Genomic DNA, 18,986 nt, shown 5'->3' on the forward strand with positions numbered 1-18,986 from the left:
TATATATCAGGGTACGAAATGAGAAAATACTCAGACTGCCCTGGAGGTTTATCAGCTAGAGCTTCATGCTAGTAAGCAACACAACAAAAGCCACCAGGTCCAGAAGTTCTAAATTAAGGAAGTGGGATTCTAAGCTTGGGGGAGAACAGGCCCAGTTTCTTAAGCCTCGATGACTGGCTGGAGGATGCCAAGCGTCAGGAAGTCACTCACTCCCTTCTCTGCTGTCCGGGCCTCTGCCCAGTCTCACAACAGATGTCCTAGTTATTTTTTATGTAGTTACGTCCCAAGTCGATACTTATATGCTGGGACTTGTACAACAGGTCTGGCAAATCATAAATATTCAAAGAATAGGTGGACATAATAGCGCTAGAAAAAATAATTGGTGGATAATTGAGCATCATTGAAGAAACCTAACCAAATGACCATATGGGGAAGGAAATACTGTTAAAAATAAAAAAGATAAGCAGTGAAAATAGTTATTTTCAAACTTAACTACCAACTACAAAAATATCCCTCAATAATCATCTCAGTAATAATCCCTTTCACTGTCTTCTAGGTAGAAAACGTGCCAATAAATCACAGTCCAGGTCCAGTCTTCAAACAACTTTTTTCCCACTATCCTCAGTCCACTATTAACCTTTCTCACCTGAAAGATGATTACACGATTAGCCTAGCTGCTCTCCCTCCATCCAGCCTCCATCCCTTCTAGTTCATTCTGCCCATTGCCTTGAGAATAGTTTTTATAGAATGCTATTTACCACATGACATCTTCGTACTCCTAAATTTCCAGTGAATGCCCACTGATCTCCAGATAAACCTTCAACATTTCAAAGTGCTTTCATCCACACGATTAACCCATTCAATAGAACTTTATGGAATATACACGCTGCACCAGTCTCTACGGTAGGGACTAGAGTTACAATGGTGAACAAAATAGACACTGTCTATGCCTATGGCGCTTAAGGTCCACAGAGATTTTAAGGTCTTCTACGATTTATGCTCTCCTACCTCTCCAGCATCATCTCTAGCTACTCCCCTAAGCAAATGCCCTGTTGTAGAACCCTTGCCCCTCTGTTTCACAATAACACATACTATTTACTCTCCATCACTGTTATACTCTTCTCAAAGGCCTCCCCACCCAAATTAACTAACATACCACCTCCTCGCGTAATGTTTACCAGCTACCTTAACCCACACTGAGCTCTTCGTTCTCTCAACCTCTGTAGCCTGTATCCTTAGAACCACCTATTTTTACTTAATATACTGTTTTGTGTCGCTAATTAATGGTTTTTGTTGTTACACTTATTTAATGTGTTTCCCATATCCCCAGCTGATATTAACTCCTTAAAATCAGAGATTTGGACAGTCTTATGAACTGAATTGGTTCTGGAAGTATATTACAGAATGTATATTATATCAGGTATCATACTAATAAGATAGGGAGATCCCAGAATTATGTGCCTTTCTACTATTATCCTTGTAATTAATGTCCGGAGCTTTTTTGACAGCCACAGTAATTCTGGTCCTTATAAGCTCACGCCAGAACCACACGTACAATGCAAAAGCCTAATAATGAACAGATCTTACTCTTATCCTTAAGGTGCTTATAAGAGGCTACACGGATGTTCATAAAATATACTCATATATAAGTCTGAAATAAGACACCTTACACAATACTGTTAGACACACAGATATTGCTCAGTACCTGATTGGCGCATTGGAAAATGGTAACTTCACCATCAAAGACGAACTCAGGCTAAAGAAAGGTTTCCCTATGAATTTAACTTTAGTCTTCTTCAGGTTAACTATCAACTCAGATTTTAAAATATAGATGATTTGATTATATTTTAGAGTTATGATACTTTGAAATGCTTTTTGGGGTCAATCACATTATCCTTGAACCTCTCCCTATAGTCTTAGAAATCTGAAAACAGAAAGTATAATTTCTTGGTTGAAATTACAAAGAGAAGTTTAATGGGAAGAAACACATTGCAGTCTGTATTAGCAAAAAGATAAGTTACTACTTGATTCTTGCCAAAAATATCCTTTCAACTTCTAAGGGAGGGAAAGTTAATATACATTATTAGTGTTTTCTATTCTTTAGTATTTTTTTTTTAACAAATGAATATGGATTCTTACTCCCACAGCTTTTCTATTGCTGACTCACCATCACTTCTAATGCTGAACCTAAACTTCTCGTGAATAGCAAAAGAATAATTCTGGGTTGTTGTTTTTTTTGTTTTTTTTTTTTTTACATAGCTTCAAGTAAAAAAAAAAGGCAGACTAAATTACTCAATAATTTTTCAACAAATACCTTTATAATACCTACCATGTGATAGGCAATGAGAAAGGCATGACAGATACGTTAGATACGGTCCCTGTCCTCATGACATCTACGTTCTGCCAGTGAAGTCAGACAACATACATGGTGGGGAGGCTAAACCTGAGACTCTTCATTAATTCAAGACGCTAAGAGGTGTAAAAAGATCCCAGGTCAGTAGTATCCCTGGCACCCAAGAGAAGCGAACAAAATTTTATTTTGACAAAAGCATTTCCATTTTAGACCTCTAGGATTCCACAGATGGTCAACTAAAAACGAGGCCGTAATCAAGGTAACCAAATTCACAAGAAAACAAGCCATTCTGAGCAGAAACAACACAGAGCAGATACAGATACTAGGCACTTCAGATATTGTAATTGCTGGATGAAAAAATATAAAAGATTAAATGTATAAATAATATGTAATAAAATATACCCATCACAAAAATGAGCCAATAAGAGACTACCAAAAATGTCAAGTATGTTTCAAGAAAGGAACCAAATGGAAATTTAAAATATCAACTATTTAAATTTTTTGTAAAATTCAATGGTAGGTAAAACAGAAAATTAGTTGGAACCAAATAAAGAATTAGTGAAATGGAAGATAAATATTAAAAAATTACTAAGAATACAGCTTCAAAATATTAGGAGATGGATAATACAAAAGAGAGGTTAAGATATACAGAGAGGGACGAGAAGGTCAAATGTTTAAATAACAAGAGTCCTAAGAGAATAGAAAACAGAGAAAAGACAACATTTGAAAAAAATAACAGTTGAGGACATTTTTACAGAAAGACATAAATCCACAGACAAAGGAAATACAACATATATTAAACAGGATGAATAAAAACAATCTAGGCCTAGACACACTGCACTGAAATCAAACGCCACTAATGACTGAGCTAAAAAACTGTCGAAGAGACAGGACATAGCCTGGAACGAAATAGCAGACTTACAACAGACTTCTCGAAGGGAATGATGAAGACCAAAAGGCAGTAGAATTCTGATTAGACTACGTAGGCATACCTCATTTTATTGCACTCCACAGATGCTGCATTTTCATTAACGCTGAGGCAAAACCCTCCTCCAGCAAAAAGATTATGACTCACTCTGAAGGCTCAAATGATGGTTAGCACTTTTTAGCAACAAAATATTTTTTAATTAAGGTGTGTACATTATTTATTTTTTCGTTCAAAATGCTATTATTGGGCACATACTGGACTACGGTAGAGTGTAGACATAACTTTTTATATGCCCTGGTAAACCAAAAAATTTGTGTGATTTGCTTTATTGCGATATTTGCTTTATTGCAGTGGTTTGGAACCAAACCTGCAATATCTCCAAAGTATAACTATTCATTTAAAAGTGCATAAAAAGGCTGTCTTTCAAAAATGATGGCAAAATAAAGCTATTTTAAGATTAAATATTGCATTTATCACTAAAGGAATTTGTACATTATTTGTATATAAGAAAATATAATAACTAAATATATTTAAATGATCCCTGTTCAAAGGTGTGAGAGTGGAAGAAGGAATGAGGGAAAATTTTTGTTTATATGTAGGTAAATGTAAATATTGATACATTTGACATAAGAAACTAGGATAATCTTTTCTTCGAAAAGATAAATAAAATGAATAACCTTTAGTAAAAAGGAAAAAAGAGAAGGCAAAAATGAACAAAATTAGAAAGAGAAACAGACAGTTACAGACAGAGCAGGTATTTGAAAGAGGCTGTGGACTGGAATTCTGCTTCCAGCCATTATGATATAACAAGAATTGCACTTATCTTCCCAACATGAAACAACTAAATAGATAAAATACACAAGCATTTTTAGAGATGAAGCTATAGGAAGCTCAGAACAGTGATCCTTTACAAAGGGAAAGCAAATAAGGTGAGTCCTATGAACATCCTCGATTTTAACTAGAGGAGATTTGCTGATCAAAGCGGAGGGAGGAGAAACTCGAATGAGCTCAGTGACCTCACTTAGCACATGGAGATCACAGTCCCAGGAGGCTGAGGCAGATGGAAGTTTTAGGACAAAGTCCCAAGTCATGAGGCAGAAGAAACTGTGTAGAGAAGGAGCTCCAGGACTATACGAGAGTCCTCCTGAGGCTTCACGGAGTACTGGGCTGCAAATGTACGAGGTGATGCTCCATGAGTGTGCAGGTAAAATGAACAAAAAGTTGAAAGCTGAACAACTTGTATGGTTCACACAGGGCTGGGAGATAGATATTGGAGTTCTGACCAGACACCGTGGTGATTCACTGGTGGTAATCTAAGGCACATTTTAGCAGGAAGGTTAAAATACTGCTGGAGTCAAAGGTGCACATCTACCCTACAAAGTTCACAACAGCCCGTGAAGGCATCCTACTGATCTGTGATAACTTATTTACCCATAGAATGGAGAATAACAATCTTAAAGATAAACACGTCAAATTGGAAAATATATCATTTAGGATAAATACTGTATGGTGAATTTTTTTTTAAGCAATAGAATTCTTTAACCCGTTTCCCTTTTGCCCCGAGAATACTCGCCGGCAGTGCTTTGTGGCTGCAGCATTTAGCCCAAGATAACTCGTGGATTACAGTCCGAATCTCGCCCCCAAAGTTTGCCATGAAATATCACGCTTTTATTATTATTTTCATATCGCTCCAGTATATTGATAGTCTTTAGAAACAAATGACACCGTTCTATTTATAGCATTTTGTTTTTAGTAATGGTATTTCTATTTACAAAATAGAGTAATTCTCCATCGCTGAAAATGTCAAATCCTAGTAAACGCGGCATTCCTACATGAGATGTTAACATTGTTCTCGAATAGCTGTGAGCCAAAGATTTATTTGATGAATCTGATCTATGTATACATTTCTGTTACATTAGGATTACCGACAAGTTGTTTAGAAATAACTCCAAGAACTGTTTTTATATTTTATTTTCACATTGAAAACCAGTCAGATTTGCTTCAGCCTCAAAGAGTGTGTTTATGTAAAATTTAATTAATGCTGGCAGCGAGCTGCACTTTTTTTTTTTTTTTTCCTAAGTAGGAAATGGGTTAAACCACACTACCACTCAATTACGTAGCGATCTGCTGTGGCCACAGCTGAGTGCACTGCAGTCAGGATCTGACATAGGCTGAGCACCCAGTGCTCTCTCTAGAGAATTTTGGTTCGAACAGAGGACACTTACTAGTCATTGTGGGGCCTTTGATCTGAGGAATCAGGTGCTTTGAACTGAATTGTGACTCCCAAATTTATGTTTAAGTCCTACTCTGCAATGTCAGGATGTTTAAATACAGGGCCTTTGGGAGATAACTGGTTTAGATGAGGTTCCTAGGGTGGGACCTTCATGATGAAATTAGTGACTTTATAAAACGAGACACCAGAGGGCTTGCTCTCTCTCTTTCTCTCCCCTTAACACGCGAGAACACAGCAAGAAGACTGCCATCCATCAGTCAGTCAGAAAAGGAGCTCTCAGGAGAAACCCACCATGCTGGTATCTTGATCTTGGACTTCTATCCTTAAGAGCTAAAATGACTTTTGTAGTGCAAGCAACCCAGTCTGTGGCATTTTTTTGTGGCAGTCTGAGCCGACTGAGGCAGATACACAGCTCTGTGAACACACTAAAAGCCGCTGAATTTTACATTTCACATAGGTCGATTGTATGCTACGTGAATAAAATTGCTTTTAAAAATGAACAATAAATCATCATAAGCCCTCGGTTCAATTCCAGTCCCAAAAATTCCTAGCTGGGAGACCTTAGGCAAGTTACTTCCAAACTTTACAATAAAGGGCTCACCATTTTAACATCCTAGCTCTCTCACTTGCTGCTCCTGCATCCTTAGGCACATTCGGCTCCTCTAAGCCTCAAGTTTCCTCATCTGAAAAACATTTCCTTCCTCTTTGGGGTCTTTTATGGCTTCGATGAGATAATGAATGTTAAACATGTGACCCTAATGTAGTGTACGGTAAACACTCAATAAAATTACTATTATTTGCTGGGTTCAAGCTGCACATAATAAAAATAATAACCGCTTCACAAGGGTATTGTAAAATGCAAGTGCAATAATGTATGAAAGGACTTTTTAATATAGACCACTGAATTATTTTCTTGGTTGATAACGGGCGTGTTTTGTGGATCCTACCCCTCGCTATCCCCATTCGGGTCCTATGGTTCATCCAGGGAGCTTTTGAACTAATGATTGAAGACACCATCCAATAGTCCACAACTTATATTCTGAAACCTGTGTGCAATTCATCTCAGCCTCCTAACTGTGCCCACATCTAAGAAAATTAAGTGATCTCACACTTAAAATGGCTGTTTGGAGCCAGAGTATACTGCTGTGCTTGATATCAGTTAGCTTCTTAGGAATTATGTTCTGAATGGTTTCTATTCTATCCTTTAGTAAATAGTAAACTCTTTAATTATCATTACGTGGGGGGCCTTAACATAATGAAACTGTTACCGTGGAGCAGAGGATTAAAGGCTGGTCGTGCAGCATGCTGGAAAAGCCACACAGAAGCTAGCAGTAACTTGAGAGGAAATTGAGAGGAAAATTGGACTGAAAATGGAGAGATAAAGTAAAAACAGAGGCATGAGTAATCAAGTCCAGATCCAGCAATAATGTGAAAGTTGAATGGTCTCTAATCTAAAAACGAGGGCCAGCAGCAGGGTTTGGTAGAGCAAAGATGTTAAATATTTCAGATATAGAAATATAGATTTTAAGGAAGTTAAATATTTTAGATGTAAGCTCCATTATTAAGGGAAATCAGTACAAGGAACTCAAGGCAGGATAAGAAGAGATTCTAGTCCCTAGCAAGAGTCAGGCAAAAAAAGTTCTAGCTGTCCACAGGCACCCACCCGAGAAACCAGTGCCCTTAAAACAAAAGAACAAAAACAACGAAACAAGAACAAGAAACACAATGCATCCATACGGCCTGAGAATGAGAAGAAGGGATCTGGATGTTCACTGGACCATCTGAGGGATGGGGAGTGGCAGCTGGTTCACTCTAATCCTCCAGGATTGCTCATCTGATGCTGGCTGGTGTCTCCTCGGTGCCAGGAAGGAGGTAAGGCATCCAATAAATACTGGGTGCTCATTCCAAGCTCCATGGGGAGTCTGGAGAGCGGAGGAGCCGTAGGACGTTTTCACTGTTGTTTCACTTATGATGGATCTATGTAAGTACTAAAGCCACACATTTTGCAAAGCCTCTCGGTCACTGTTGAGATATGTTCAATCACACCCCAAGGCACCTACGGCCCGATGATGGCACCGCTTTCATATGACTGAACCGTTCCACCTGTCTCCACTCTTTAAGTGCAGGGAATTCCTAAGTAACGTGACAGAAATGACCTGCTCTACAGTTTGCGACTAAACGCCAAATCCGATGTTTACGATGGTCTGAATGTTACAGAAATTAGAATAGAGGCTTCTAATACAAGCAGTATTCCTCATGTACGGGCAGAAAGCTCCTGCTAATAGGGAGGGTCAGAGCAATGTCTAGTCCTGATGAGAAGATGACACTGAGGCTATGATTTGATTGCAGAGCCAAGCCAGCGGAGTTCAGAAGTAAACAGCACCTTAAAGGAGAATAAAGCTACAGTTTGCATAACCTGGCCCAGATGATCTTTATGCCACACGACAGTGAAGCCCCAAATTATATAATATTGAAAAGGTATGAGGCCAAGTAACTTGGAGTGGTGAGGGGTTTCAAAGATCCCATACATGTTGTAAGTATGAGATGGTGGACAACAAATCCATTTGAAGTGTAGGTTAAAGCGTTAGTGACATCTTTTACCACATTTTTTCTTTCAGCAGTAAAGATGTTATTCCATTTTCTTTTTCCATAGTTTCTGTTTAAATGACTAAAATTAGTCTTACAGTTGACCTTTAAAAGTAAGCTGTCTTTTTCCTCTCTGTTTTTAAGACCGTCATCTTGAGTTTTCAATAGTTTTGCTATGCTATGCACGTGTAATTTGATTTTATTTTACCCTGCTTGGGGTTCAGTGGCCTTTTAAAATATCTTTGGGATAATGTCTTCCCAAAGACATTATTATTTAAGATTTCTTCTGGAACATCCTGTTTTCTTCTCACTCTCTCTCCCTCCCTCTCCCTCCCTCTCTTGCGTAAATGTGTTAAACTGTTTTTAGACTGTTTCTGTGACACATGTCTCTTATACTTGGTTCTTTTTCTTCCTTAATTTTTTTCTCTTTGTGTCTCGATTTGAATAATTTCTGTTGACTTGTCATCACATTCACTAACTCTGTATTTGTTGTGTCCTGTCTGCTAAACTCATCCAAAGTGTTCTTAATTTCGTATAGTATATTTTTCATTTTTAGAATGTGCATTTGATGTTTTTTTATAGATTCTAATTATCCGTTGACCTTACCTAGCTTTTCATCTACTTTCCCATATTTTCTTTAACTTAGTAATCATAGTTCTATTCAAAGTTAGTTAACCCTAACATGTAAACATCTGTGGCTTTGCTTGTATTGTCTGATTTTCCTCTTGATTATTGGTCACAGTTTTCTATCTCGTCACACATTTTGTAATTTTGATTGTATGCAAGACATTGTATATGAAAGAATCCAGAGGCTTCAGATGATGTCAACTTCCATCGAATAGGCAGATCACCTCAGCCCAAGCAGGGATTGCGATTTGTCCCTCTTTCTCAGGGGTAGCCTCCTGGCTTTTCATCGAGAGCCTGCTTGGTCTCTGTCTTTTTTTTTTTTTTTTTTTTCCAAAGTCAGTTCTGCCTTTCAAAGGTTCTGAGTTTAGCTTTTGCCCTCTGACTCCAAGAAGTTTCAATATTTAGCAAATGTCTCAAGGTGGGTAACTGGCTATTTGTGGCAGGACCTCTCCTACTGAGATGTTGTCTTCTAAGTACCACGAAACTGGGATATGTCACTCGGCCTTTTACAAGCTTCCAGCCAAGTCCCCTGGTGTCCTGCATCACCTAAGAACCAGCAAATGCTCCTTTGTGTTTGGTCCTCTGCGAGTTCACAATCTGGCAGGCCAGCCCCGAAACACCACCAACTGCTTCGCCTATTTCTCTTTCTCCCAGAGGGGTTCCCCTTTCCAGGCCAAGCCTGATTCTTAGTCCTTGCCCAGAACTGGCAAATATCCTCGGGGAAGAAAATGGCCAGAGATTGTCACCTAGGAAGAGTTCTTCCCTCTCTGGAATTTTAATTCACATAGTACTCATTGTTTCCACAGCTTTTTGATCTTTTAAGCTATGAATTTTGTAACTTATCCTTTTCCTCCCTAGTTTTTACAGCAGAAACAATGGCTTGTCATGACCTGCTATACTCCACCTAGAAGCAGAAGTCAGAAATTGGCTTGTAATATTTTTTTTAAACAGTTATTCATCAGAGTTTTCTCTTACAAGAAATCCGTTGATCTGCCCAGATAGGCAGGTTGTCTTCAGTCATTTCCCCATTATAATCTTCCTGCCCTTACTACAAACACATGCTACATAACTAATAATTCACCTTTGGTTGTCACAATATTTCCAAACTTGTTACTCCAGCCACCTTTCTCCTCCCCCTTCCCATTCACCATCCAAACACATACACACACACACATCCCTACACACACACATACTATGTTTCAACAACACTTGTGGTTCCTTCAAATAAACCATGATTTCCTCGGCCTGGCGTGCTGGTTCCTTCTGTATTTTCAGAACTAATTCTTCCTTATCTTTTTCAGAGTCTGTGTCACCGCTTACTGGAAGCTTTCCCTGTTCCCACCCATTGCGTCCTTCTCTGACTCCATTCATTGTTCTGTAATAGTGTCAGGGCACCATCTCGTGTTGAAATGATCTGCTTAAAGATTTGATTCTTCCCTCTACCATACTCCTCATCAAACAAAACGGGTTCCATAAGAGCAGAAATTTGGCCTCATTTGCCTTTTTGTCTCCTGCACCTGGTGCAATGTTTGGCATTAATGTCGGTTGGACTGTATTCTCCCCAGGGTGCCATGCGTTTTGTTCCGAGATGACTAGATCACAGCAGGGTCATTAGAAGCCTCATTTCCAGGGCTCTTTAACATTGATTTTTTTAAAGGTATATTTCCTGAGGTCTCTCAAGTGACAAAATATGAAGAAAGCAGTAATTCTTCTTGGACTAAAGTGGAACCACTAGTGATTTATTATTTCTTTAATCGATAGTACTCACTAACACATAACTCATACTGTTGCCAAGCACTTTATATATATCATCTTATTCCACCTTTATAACTACCTTCCGAGGAAAGCACTATTGCTATCCCCATTTTCCAGGGGAGGAAAGTGAAGAATAGAGAAGTTAAATAAGTAGCAGGCTACAACCTAGTTCTAGAATGTCTCGTTCCAGGGACCATGAAATTAACTGCTGTGCTATCCTTCTTGCCTTCTTTGTCCCTTTCTCTTAAATTTTAATTATATAAGTAGTACATCAATATATCCACATTATAACAAATTCAGAAACAAGGCAAATGACCATTTTAATCTAACTTCTGCCCAAGTCCAACTTTCTTCCACAGAGGTAATCACTGCTATCTCTTTGACGGGTATCCTTCTAGACCCTTCTGCTGTGTGTGTGTGTGTGTGTGTCCACACACACACATATATACACATATACATTGCATGTGTATGTATATATACACAGAGATTTATTTTTCTACAGATTGCTGTTTTCATTTAACAATTGGCCTTAAAGACCTTTCCATATCATGTAGGACTGTTTTAGTTACACTTTCCTGCACAGTATGGATATATTCCATAGCATGGATGCGTTATAGCTCATTTAAACATTTTTTCCTTTGTTGATTAGTTATGTTGTTTTTTAATTTCACTGTTACAAAGAACGCTACATTGAATATCCTTGAATGTGTCTCTTTATTTGCAAATCTATGTCTAACAAAGACACTTAGAAATAAAATGGCTGGGGATGAAGGTTGTGGGGAAGTTTTTTAATGGTGACTCACGAGCCGCCCTCCAGTGAGCAGTGACTTTTATCCCTTTGTCACTGACAGATCGAAAGAGTTGAGGCTGCTGTTTTCAGAAAATCAATTCTTCACATAAGCACTCTCCCACTCTTACACAAGAAAGCAAGCCCAAGTCTTCTTTCCTCACCACTTCACCTCCAGGAGGGAGGAGTTTTTGTGTGAGTTGTGTAACAAAGTCCGTGAGACACACGATGCGAATGCCAAAAAAAGAAGTGGCAGACTAGAGGGAAGAGAAACCTTCTGTAGGAAAAAACGAAGTGGGTCAAAGCTTTCTTTCTCCTCCTGAGTCTCTGTTTTCTATATTTCGTGACCTGTGTGGTCAGACAAAGTCTATGGGGTGTCCCCGTACCCTTGAGAGGTTGTACTGGACAGGGCAGGATTCAGGGTTAAGAGAGCACGGAGTGAGCAGTTCAGGAAAATTCTGCCCTAATCCCTTAAGGAAGACGACAGCAAAAAACCAGAGACGATGAGGATTAAGGATTTAGCTAGAAGTAGCGTGCAACTGCCTGGAGGGTCCCTTGTGCATACATCTCTCATGACTCCAGCAAAGTCACAGAGGTAGCGGCTAGTGGTTTTTAGGGCATCAGGACCATCACGTCCCAGGAGACACAATCAATAATTATTTGAATAAATTTCTTCCCTTAAATAATTTTAAAATTCGATGCAAATACTAGAGTTATTTTATATAGGTTTTTTATAATGTTATTTTAAATGTTATGAACATATATTATTTACAGTGCATTTTAAATTTTATCTTACTTGAATGTACTTAGTATAGTAAGTTGATGTTACTCTCTGAGCCCTTCCCTTTTTTAAAAAAAAAATAAAACAGTTCCATCTTTGCACTTTCACTGGGTGCTCTAATGATAAACAAGCTGCATTTTTAATAAAAGATGAAGACTGTAGAGCTCTCTGATATCAAACTAAGTAACAAAATTTATAATCGTATAACCACAGCATGATTAGCATCACAGTCTAACTTGTTAAATTGCCTAAATCAAAATATGCTCTTTCGTATGTATTTGTTCAGGGAAAAACAAAAGCATTTATGGCCTAATAATTTTATTGTTTTTTTCTCTCTTATCCTATTTGGGTTACCATAAATATTTCCATTTTTATCAGCAATTCTAGCTCTTTTTCTTACTAGTATATACTTAGTAATTCAAAGTATAAATAATAGGACGTTTGGCTTAAGTAAAGCTACCCAATTCTGAAAATAGGAAGTGAGAATGTCCTGAGTTTTAATACTGCCACCTTCAGGACATGAGTCTTTATTCAGGTATTCTAGAATGCTAAATATTAAATTAAATTTTAATTTAACTTAAATTTTAATTTAATTTAATGAATGTAATTTAGTCGCCCCCCCCACCCCAAGTTGTCATTTATTTAACACATACACTGTACCAGGCCTTATGCCAAGAACTATTTAATATTTTTCACTATTTATTCCTATCCTTATATTTGTAAATTCATTCATCCATTTAATCGAGAAATAAATAAGGGGCTGAGATAAAGAACAATGAAAAGGTAGATTTTAGTAGATTTGAGAATTAAAAGAACAGAGGAGCTAACCACGGAAAGAGCAAGGAAAAGATCATTTCAGACAGGTACGAAAACCATATAGGGGAAAAAACAAAACCTTGGCATGCTAAGGAACTAGAAACCTAACCACTGTGGGCTTGAGCAGAACATAAATGAACTTGAATGATTACACTTCGAGTTGGACAGATAAGCAGAGACATGAGGTTTTATTTTTAAACTAAAGGTAATGAAACACCATTTAAGAATTTTAAGCAGGTAAATGTGTGATTCAATTTACATTTTTATGATCCATGTACATGGAGATGGATTGGAGGAGAGGAAGAATTAAAGTTCGTAGATCAGTTTGGAGGCTGTTAAGAGTAATCGAGTTGAAAGATGAGGGTAGCCCCAAATGTGAGGGCAATAAAACTGGAGAATAAAAATAAGAGTCAAAATATATTTTGAAGGTATAATTGACAGGATTTGATGCTGTATTGGACATGGGAAAGACAAAGATGAAAGACAGGGAAGAGCCATAAATTGATATTTAGGTTTTTGAGTTTGGTAATCAAGTACATGGTGCTTCCATTTACCGAAATGAAGAATGTTGGGATGGGGAAGACGAGGAAGGAGAAGGCTTATGGAATTAAATCTGAAACTTTGTTTTGGCCATGAGTTTGAAATGTACGACAAGTACAAGTTTAAATAAGTGGTTTGATGTTTTAGTTTGAATCTTAGAGGAGAGGCCTGGGCTGCAGACACAAATCTCAAACCGATCAGTATAATGGTAATGTTTAACTATGTGGAAATTGGTGAGATTAATTTTGAAGCAATAATGTGAAGGGGAGAAGAGAGGGCTCAGCACTGACTCCTGAGGAGGGCTAACACGTAGCAGAGGAACAGAGGAAGAGCCAGCCAAGGAGAAGATGGGAGGAAAATCAGGAGAGAGCGGTACTGAGTAAACAAAAAAAGAGTTCTGTGAAGGCCACCTATACCCAACAGCGTGTGAGCAAATGTTTACTAAATGACTGTGATGGGGAAAGATTGATTTGTAGTGTTTGCAGATTTCCATGGTATAAAGATTCTCACCTTGGCTAATTTCAAGCTACCAACATGTCTTCGCTGAACTTGGAGTTGGATAAAGATGTACACAAATAGCTATCAAGTACCATGACTATCGGGATCAAGGATAACACACCGCTGAGAGGGAGCGTGAGATGAAGATAGGAAAATGCGAATTTGACAGCATGAAGGTTATTAGTGACCTCGGTAAGCGTCATTCTGGACTATGGGGGCAGAAGCCAGCATGAACGGGGCTGAGGAGAGCAATGAAGGTAAGAGAGGAAAGACGGGGCGCTACTTTCCAAAATAAATGAATGGTAGCTGGAGAGAGGCGAGATTTTTTTAAAAATCAAACTTCAGTAACATTAAGATTTTTACCTGACTAGCATCAAATAAGTGGTGGGGATAGGGTTTGAACTCAGGATTGTTTGACTACAAAATTGATGGCTTATTCAGCACTTCTGGGACCAAGAAGAAAAAATTTTGTAAGCTATCTAAACAGAATTAAAGATGATTTTTCTTTTTATACTTTTCTGCATTTTTCAATTTTTTATCAAGAGAACAAATTCCTTCTATAATTATAAAAATATTTAATAGATTTTGTAGTTGCAGAATAACTACCAAAATACAGCAAAGTATATGAAACCGCTAGTCAAGTTCAACATAAATAACATCTTCCCAAACAGTGCCACCTAGTGCAAAGTTTACTTCGCAGATAAAAACTTAAACTTCCATTCGATTTTACAGCTTATAAATCAACACACATTAAAATATCTGTGAACTAAAATACCTAAAGCTGCTACTTTCAAAACTCATGATCGCATAGATTTTAATTCTTAGGTGGTTTCCCATTCGATACAGAAAGGAACTGTGTAGTGCTAATTACATTATCACAGCTCAAAAAACAATGAAAAATGGTAGGAATCAGAAAGCAATGTAACTTTTCTATTAAAAAAAGCGAAGGCTCTTGCACTGAAACTTAAAAGAAATAACTATTCTTCTCTATAAAACAGTATGTAATAAGGGAATAAGTTACTTAGAGACTTCATTGGATTTTCATGGGGATGATTTTCCTCTGGCTTTGTAAGAAGACAGACCTCTCTGATGAGAACAATCATTCTTAGCAGAATGAGTGGGGGGTAGAGTGCCAAAGTATAGATGCAACAGATAATTGAGGTTCTATTTTTATAGTATAATTCTATTCTATGTCATCTTTGTATAAATATAAGGTTATAGCTATATTTTCAGATTATAGTACTAAACTATTACAATAATAGTTTTGAGTGAATACAAAATCTTACGCTAATAGAAATAGCTTTTTTTAGGAGTATCAATATAATTATTTCTTTTTTTCATACTTATATTTAATAGAATTATATTTAGTTTTTTAAAGTAGAGATTTATTGCTACTTATTAAAAGAGAAAAGTATATTACTTGCATATATTTTGTCTATTATAAAATACAAGAATATTTATAGTAATACAACTTAAACTATAAAGTATGATTCAAAACAAAAAAAAAACATATAAAAGTCAATAGCTATCTTACACATCAAAAGTAGTCTGTTAGAAAATATAAGGAAAAAGGTCCTATTTACAATATCCTGAAAAACTACAAAATTCTCAAAGTATCACTAAAGTATAAAAAGCACTGTAGCTTACTAGAATTGGACCACATGTGGGTTTGAATCTGTTTGATGGTAGGTTGTGGAAAGATAAGGAAAGGATTATATTTAGTTTTGAGCAACTTCAAAATTTAGCTTTCTTTTGTAAAAGCTCCACTTATACAAAAATTAATATTTAAAAAATATTTTTAAAAATGTTAAATAGCCTTATTAAACAATACAGGGTAAGTAATGCAGTACTAAATTCAGATTTACCAAGCAGCTCCCATGAAATTATTTGATAAGACTGCCACCTATAGGTAGCAAGAAAAGCCCAGCGACACTTTTAAAATGTCTTTATCAGTATTAACAAAAACATAGGGTTGCCAGATTAAATACGGAACCCTTGCTTCAAACTGCTTTCAGTTAACAACCAATATTTTTGTAGTATAAGTATGCCCCAAATATTGTATATGATATACCAATACTGAAAAATTATTGTTTATTTGAAATGCAAATTTAACTGGGCATCCTGTAGTTTTATTTTGCTAAATCTGGTAAGCCTTCAAAATGCAGATAATAATGGTGACCATACTCTGGTGCTTAAAACCTTTTAGTGGTTGCTCATTGGCCTCAGGAGAAGGTAGAAGTACCTTAACAGGGCACGTGAGGACATTCATGTCTCTGCTCCCATCCTGCTCCTCCCTGCCTTAGCACCAGCTGCCCATCAATGTCAAAATCTTTCTTTTGCTTAGGCAGTTCACTAGGCCTAGAATTTAGAGGTTCCTGTTTGTCTGTCTTTTAATATTGTTTGATACTTTTATCCTGCAGTTCACAGCTTACTTTCAGACTTACGTATCAAAATTATAATAGACTATAATTAAATAATACATCACTGTAAGGAGATAAAAACTGAGAACACATAGCTTATGTAAAAGCATAACTTTGAAAAGACACATTGGAAAATATTTTATTGCCACCAAATTTCATGTTCTTATTTAAATATTAATGAAAGAAAAATCTTAGTGAACTTAAATTGTGTTTGTGTATGTGTGAGTTTGTGTCTCTGGCTATATAATTTGCAGGGGTTCATGCAATATGAACATGTGGAGCCTCCTGTTCAAAAATTATGAAGAATTTCAAACAAAAACAGCACAGCATTAACCCACGTGTGGGACCCTTCTAAGAGCATGGCCCTGACTGTACGGGCCCCATGTCCTGAACATACATTCTTCTACCAACAGAATTAATTTAGAATTGAAGTATCTCTAAGGGAAGTTCCTTTGTGTTAAAACTAGAAGTGTATGAGTAACTTAAAATTCATGTTTTGAGATCTTGCTAAGTGGACCCACTGAATAATCAAGAAGCAAATAAAGCTCATAAAAATGTGGGCTTTGTAGTCATTTTGAGGCCTGGCCTCATGGCTGCTTGGAGGACTCATGGGTTGGCTTTAGGGATCCAAACTCCTTCTAAATATAACCAAAATTGTGTGCATGCGTGCATGTGTTTGTGTGTGCGTGTGTGAGAGTGCATGTGTGTGCATGTGTGTGTGAGCATGCGTGAGAGTGTGCATGTGTGTGTGAATGTGTGTGTCAATGTGCGCGCGTGTGTGAGCGTACGTGTGCATGCGTGTGTGTTGTGTGCACACATGTGTGCATGTGTGTGTGCATGCGCATTTCTCAGGGGAAAGCTTTTATCTTATTCCCAAAGGGATCGATTACCCAAAAAAGGATTAAGAAGCCCTGTTCTATGAAATTATTTCTCTTTATTTTGAATTTATTTCTCTGGCCAGTCATGCTCTGCTAAAAAAAAAAAAAAAAAAAAAAAAGGCCTCTGCTGGTAACTGGTTAAAAAGCTTTAACTATAAAGAATTGTGCAGATTTTTAAAACAACTTTTATTTCAAAATACAGAAGAGAAAATAAATATGAAAAAGAAAAATGAAAAATAGGTACATTAGGATCCCAGTCAGAGAAATGAAATCTGCAAGGTCTAACATTAAACCCTTACTCCTAGCTGCTGCCATCAGAAAACTTGAGAGGCAGTAGCATTGTTAGTTGTAGTATTTTTTTATGTATATGTAACATTTATTGAACATCTCACGCACCAGGCACTGTCTCAACAGACATTTACAACTATTAACTCACCCAGTCCTCTTAAGTCTATAACCCCCATTGTAGAAATGAGGAATCAGAAGGAAGTAGAGGTTAAAATACTTGCCCAAGGACCGACAGTAAATGGCGGAAACAGGTTTTGAATTGGCCACAAAGCCAATATTGTTAAAAGCTTTCTTTTTTCTTTGTTATTTAGAAGGTGTACTTAGCAAAATGTTAATACTTCACAGAACTTTCATTTAATAGGTATCAAGATTAAAGAAATAGAAAACTAAAAAGTTTTCTTTCCTGAAAACTTCTTTCACTTGGCTTTTGGGTACCACTCCTTGGTGGGTCTCCTCCTCCCTCCTACTGGCTGCCCCTTCTTCAGTCTTATCGTGGGATTTTCCTCTTAGGCCTTTATTAGGCCTGTTAGGCCGTGAAATTCTTCCTCCATCTCTATACACTCTCTAGATAAACTAATCCAGTTCCATGATTTTAACTGCTATCCATCTGTTGATGATTTTCAAATTCACGTTTCCTGTTTGGTACACTCCCTTGAACTCCAGACCTGTGTATTCAGCTGCCTTTTCAATATCTCCATTTGGGGGTCTAATCGACATCTCAAAGTAAAAGTGGCGAAAATGAGCATCCAATTCCCTCTGGTTAAGACTCCCACAGTCCTCTCCATTTCAGAAAATGGCAAACCCATTCTTCTGATACTCAGAACAAAAAACCTTGGAGGAATCTTTGTCCCTTTTCCCTGCCTCACGCTCTATATCATTTACTGGCAAAAGAGGTCAACTTAACCTTCAAACTACATCTAGATGACTATATAGTCAAAATTCATCTCCTTCCTTAACCCAAGTCACCATGACCTCTCTTGCCTGGATTATGGCAAAAGTCTATGTGATGGCCATGTGATGGTCAGTGAGGAAGTGTAACTGGTGGCCCCAGTGGCTGCACTCTGAAATCCGACCCTGTGTTCATGCTGAGGTCACACTTCCAGAGGTCAGCTTCCAACTAATGACGGCACAGCAGGAACACTGGGCAGGCCCATTCCTGGGAGGTGGGCGACTTTAGCTTAAGGACTCCCCATTGGCCTTGCCAAACCTCCATAGAACTAAACTGCAGGTTCACTCTTCCATCCAACCCTCCTGTCCTCTTTCCACCCTTCACCTGCGTCAGACCTGCATGTCAGTCTGAGGACTCCGCACAGCCTATTCTGGCCCCTTCTCCATCACTCCTCATAGGTGTTTCTCTTAGCAAATCTCTTACACATCTAGTCCCAACTTGGCTTCTCAGAGGACCCAGACTAACACGGCCTCCTAGCTGGTCTTCTTACTTCCACAGTTACACTCCTACCGTCTCCTCACACAGCAGCCAGAAGTGATCACATTAA

At 37.7% G+C, this 18,986-nt stretch overlaps 1 protein-coding gene across 1 annotated transcript in view; it reads right to left on the minus strand.

Annotated features, from left to right (window-relative positions):
* ABLIM1 (actin binding LIM protein 1) overlaps positions 1 to 18,986 on the minus strand; it is a 288,773-nt gene that overhangs the window by 250,110 nt on the left and 19,677 nt on the right. The window lies entirely within an intron of this gene.

Source organism: Rousettus aegyptiacus, unplaced genomic scaffold (genome assembly GCF_014176215.1).
Source record: "Rousettus aegyptiacus isolate mRouAeg1 unplaced genomic scaffold, mRouAeg1.p scaffold_m13_p_6, whole genome shotgun sequence".
NCBI classification, from domain to species: domain Eukaryota; kingdom Metazoa; phylum Chordata; class Mammalia; order Chiroptera; family Pteropodidae; genus Rousettus; species Rousettus aegyptiacus.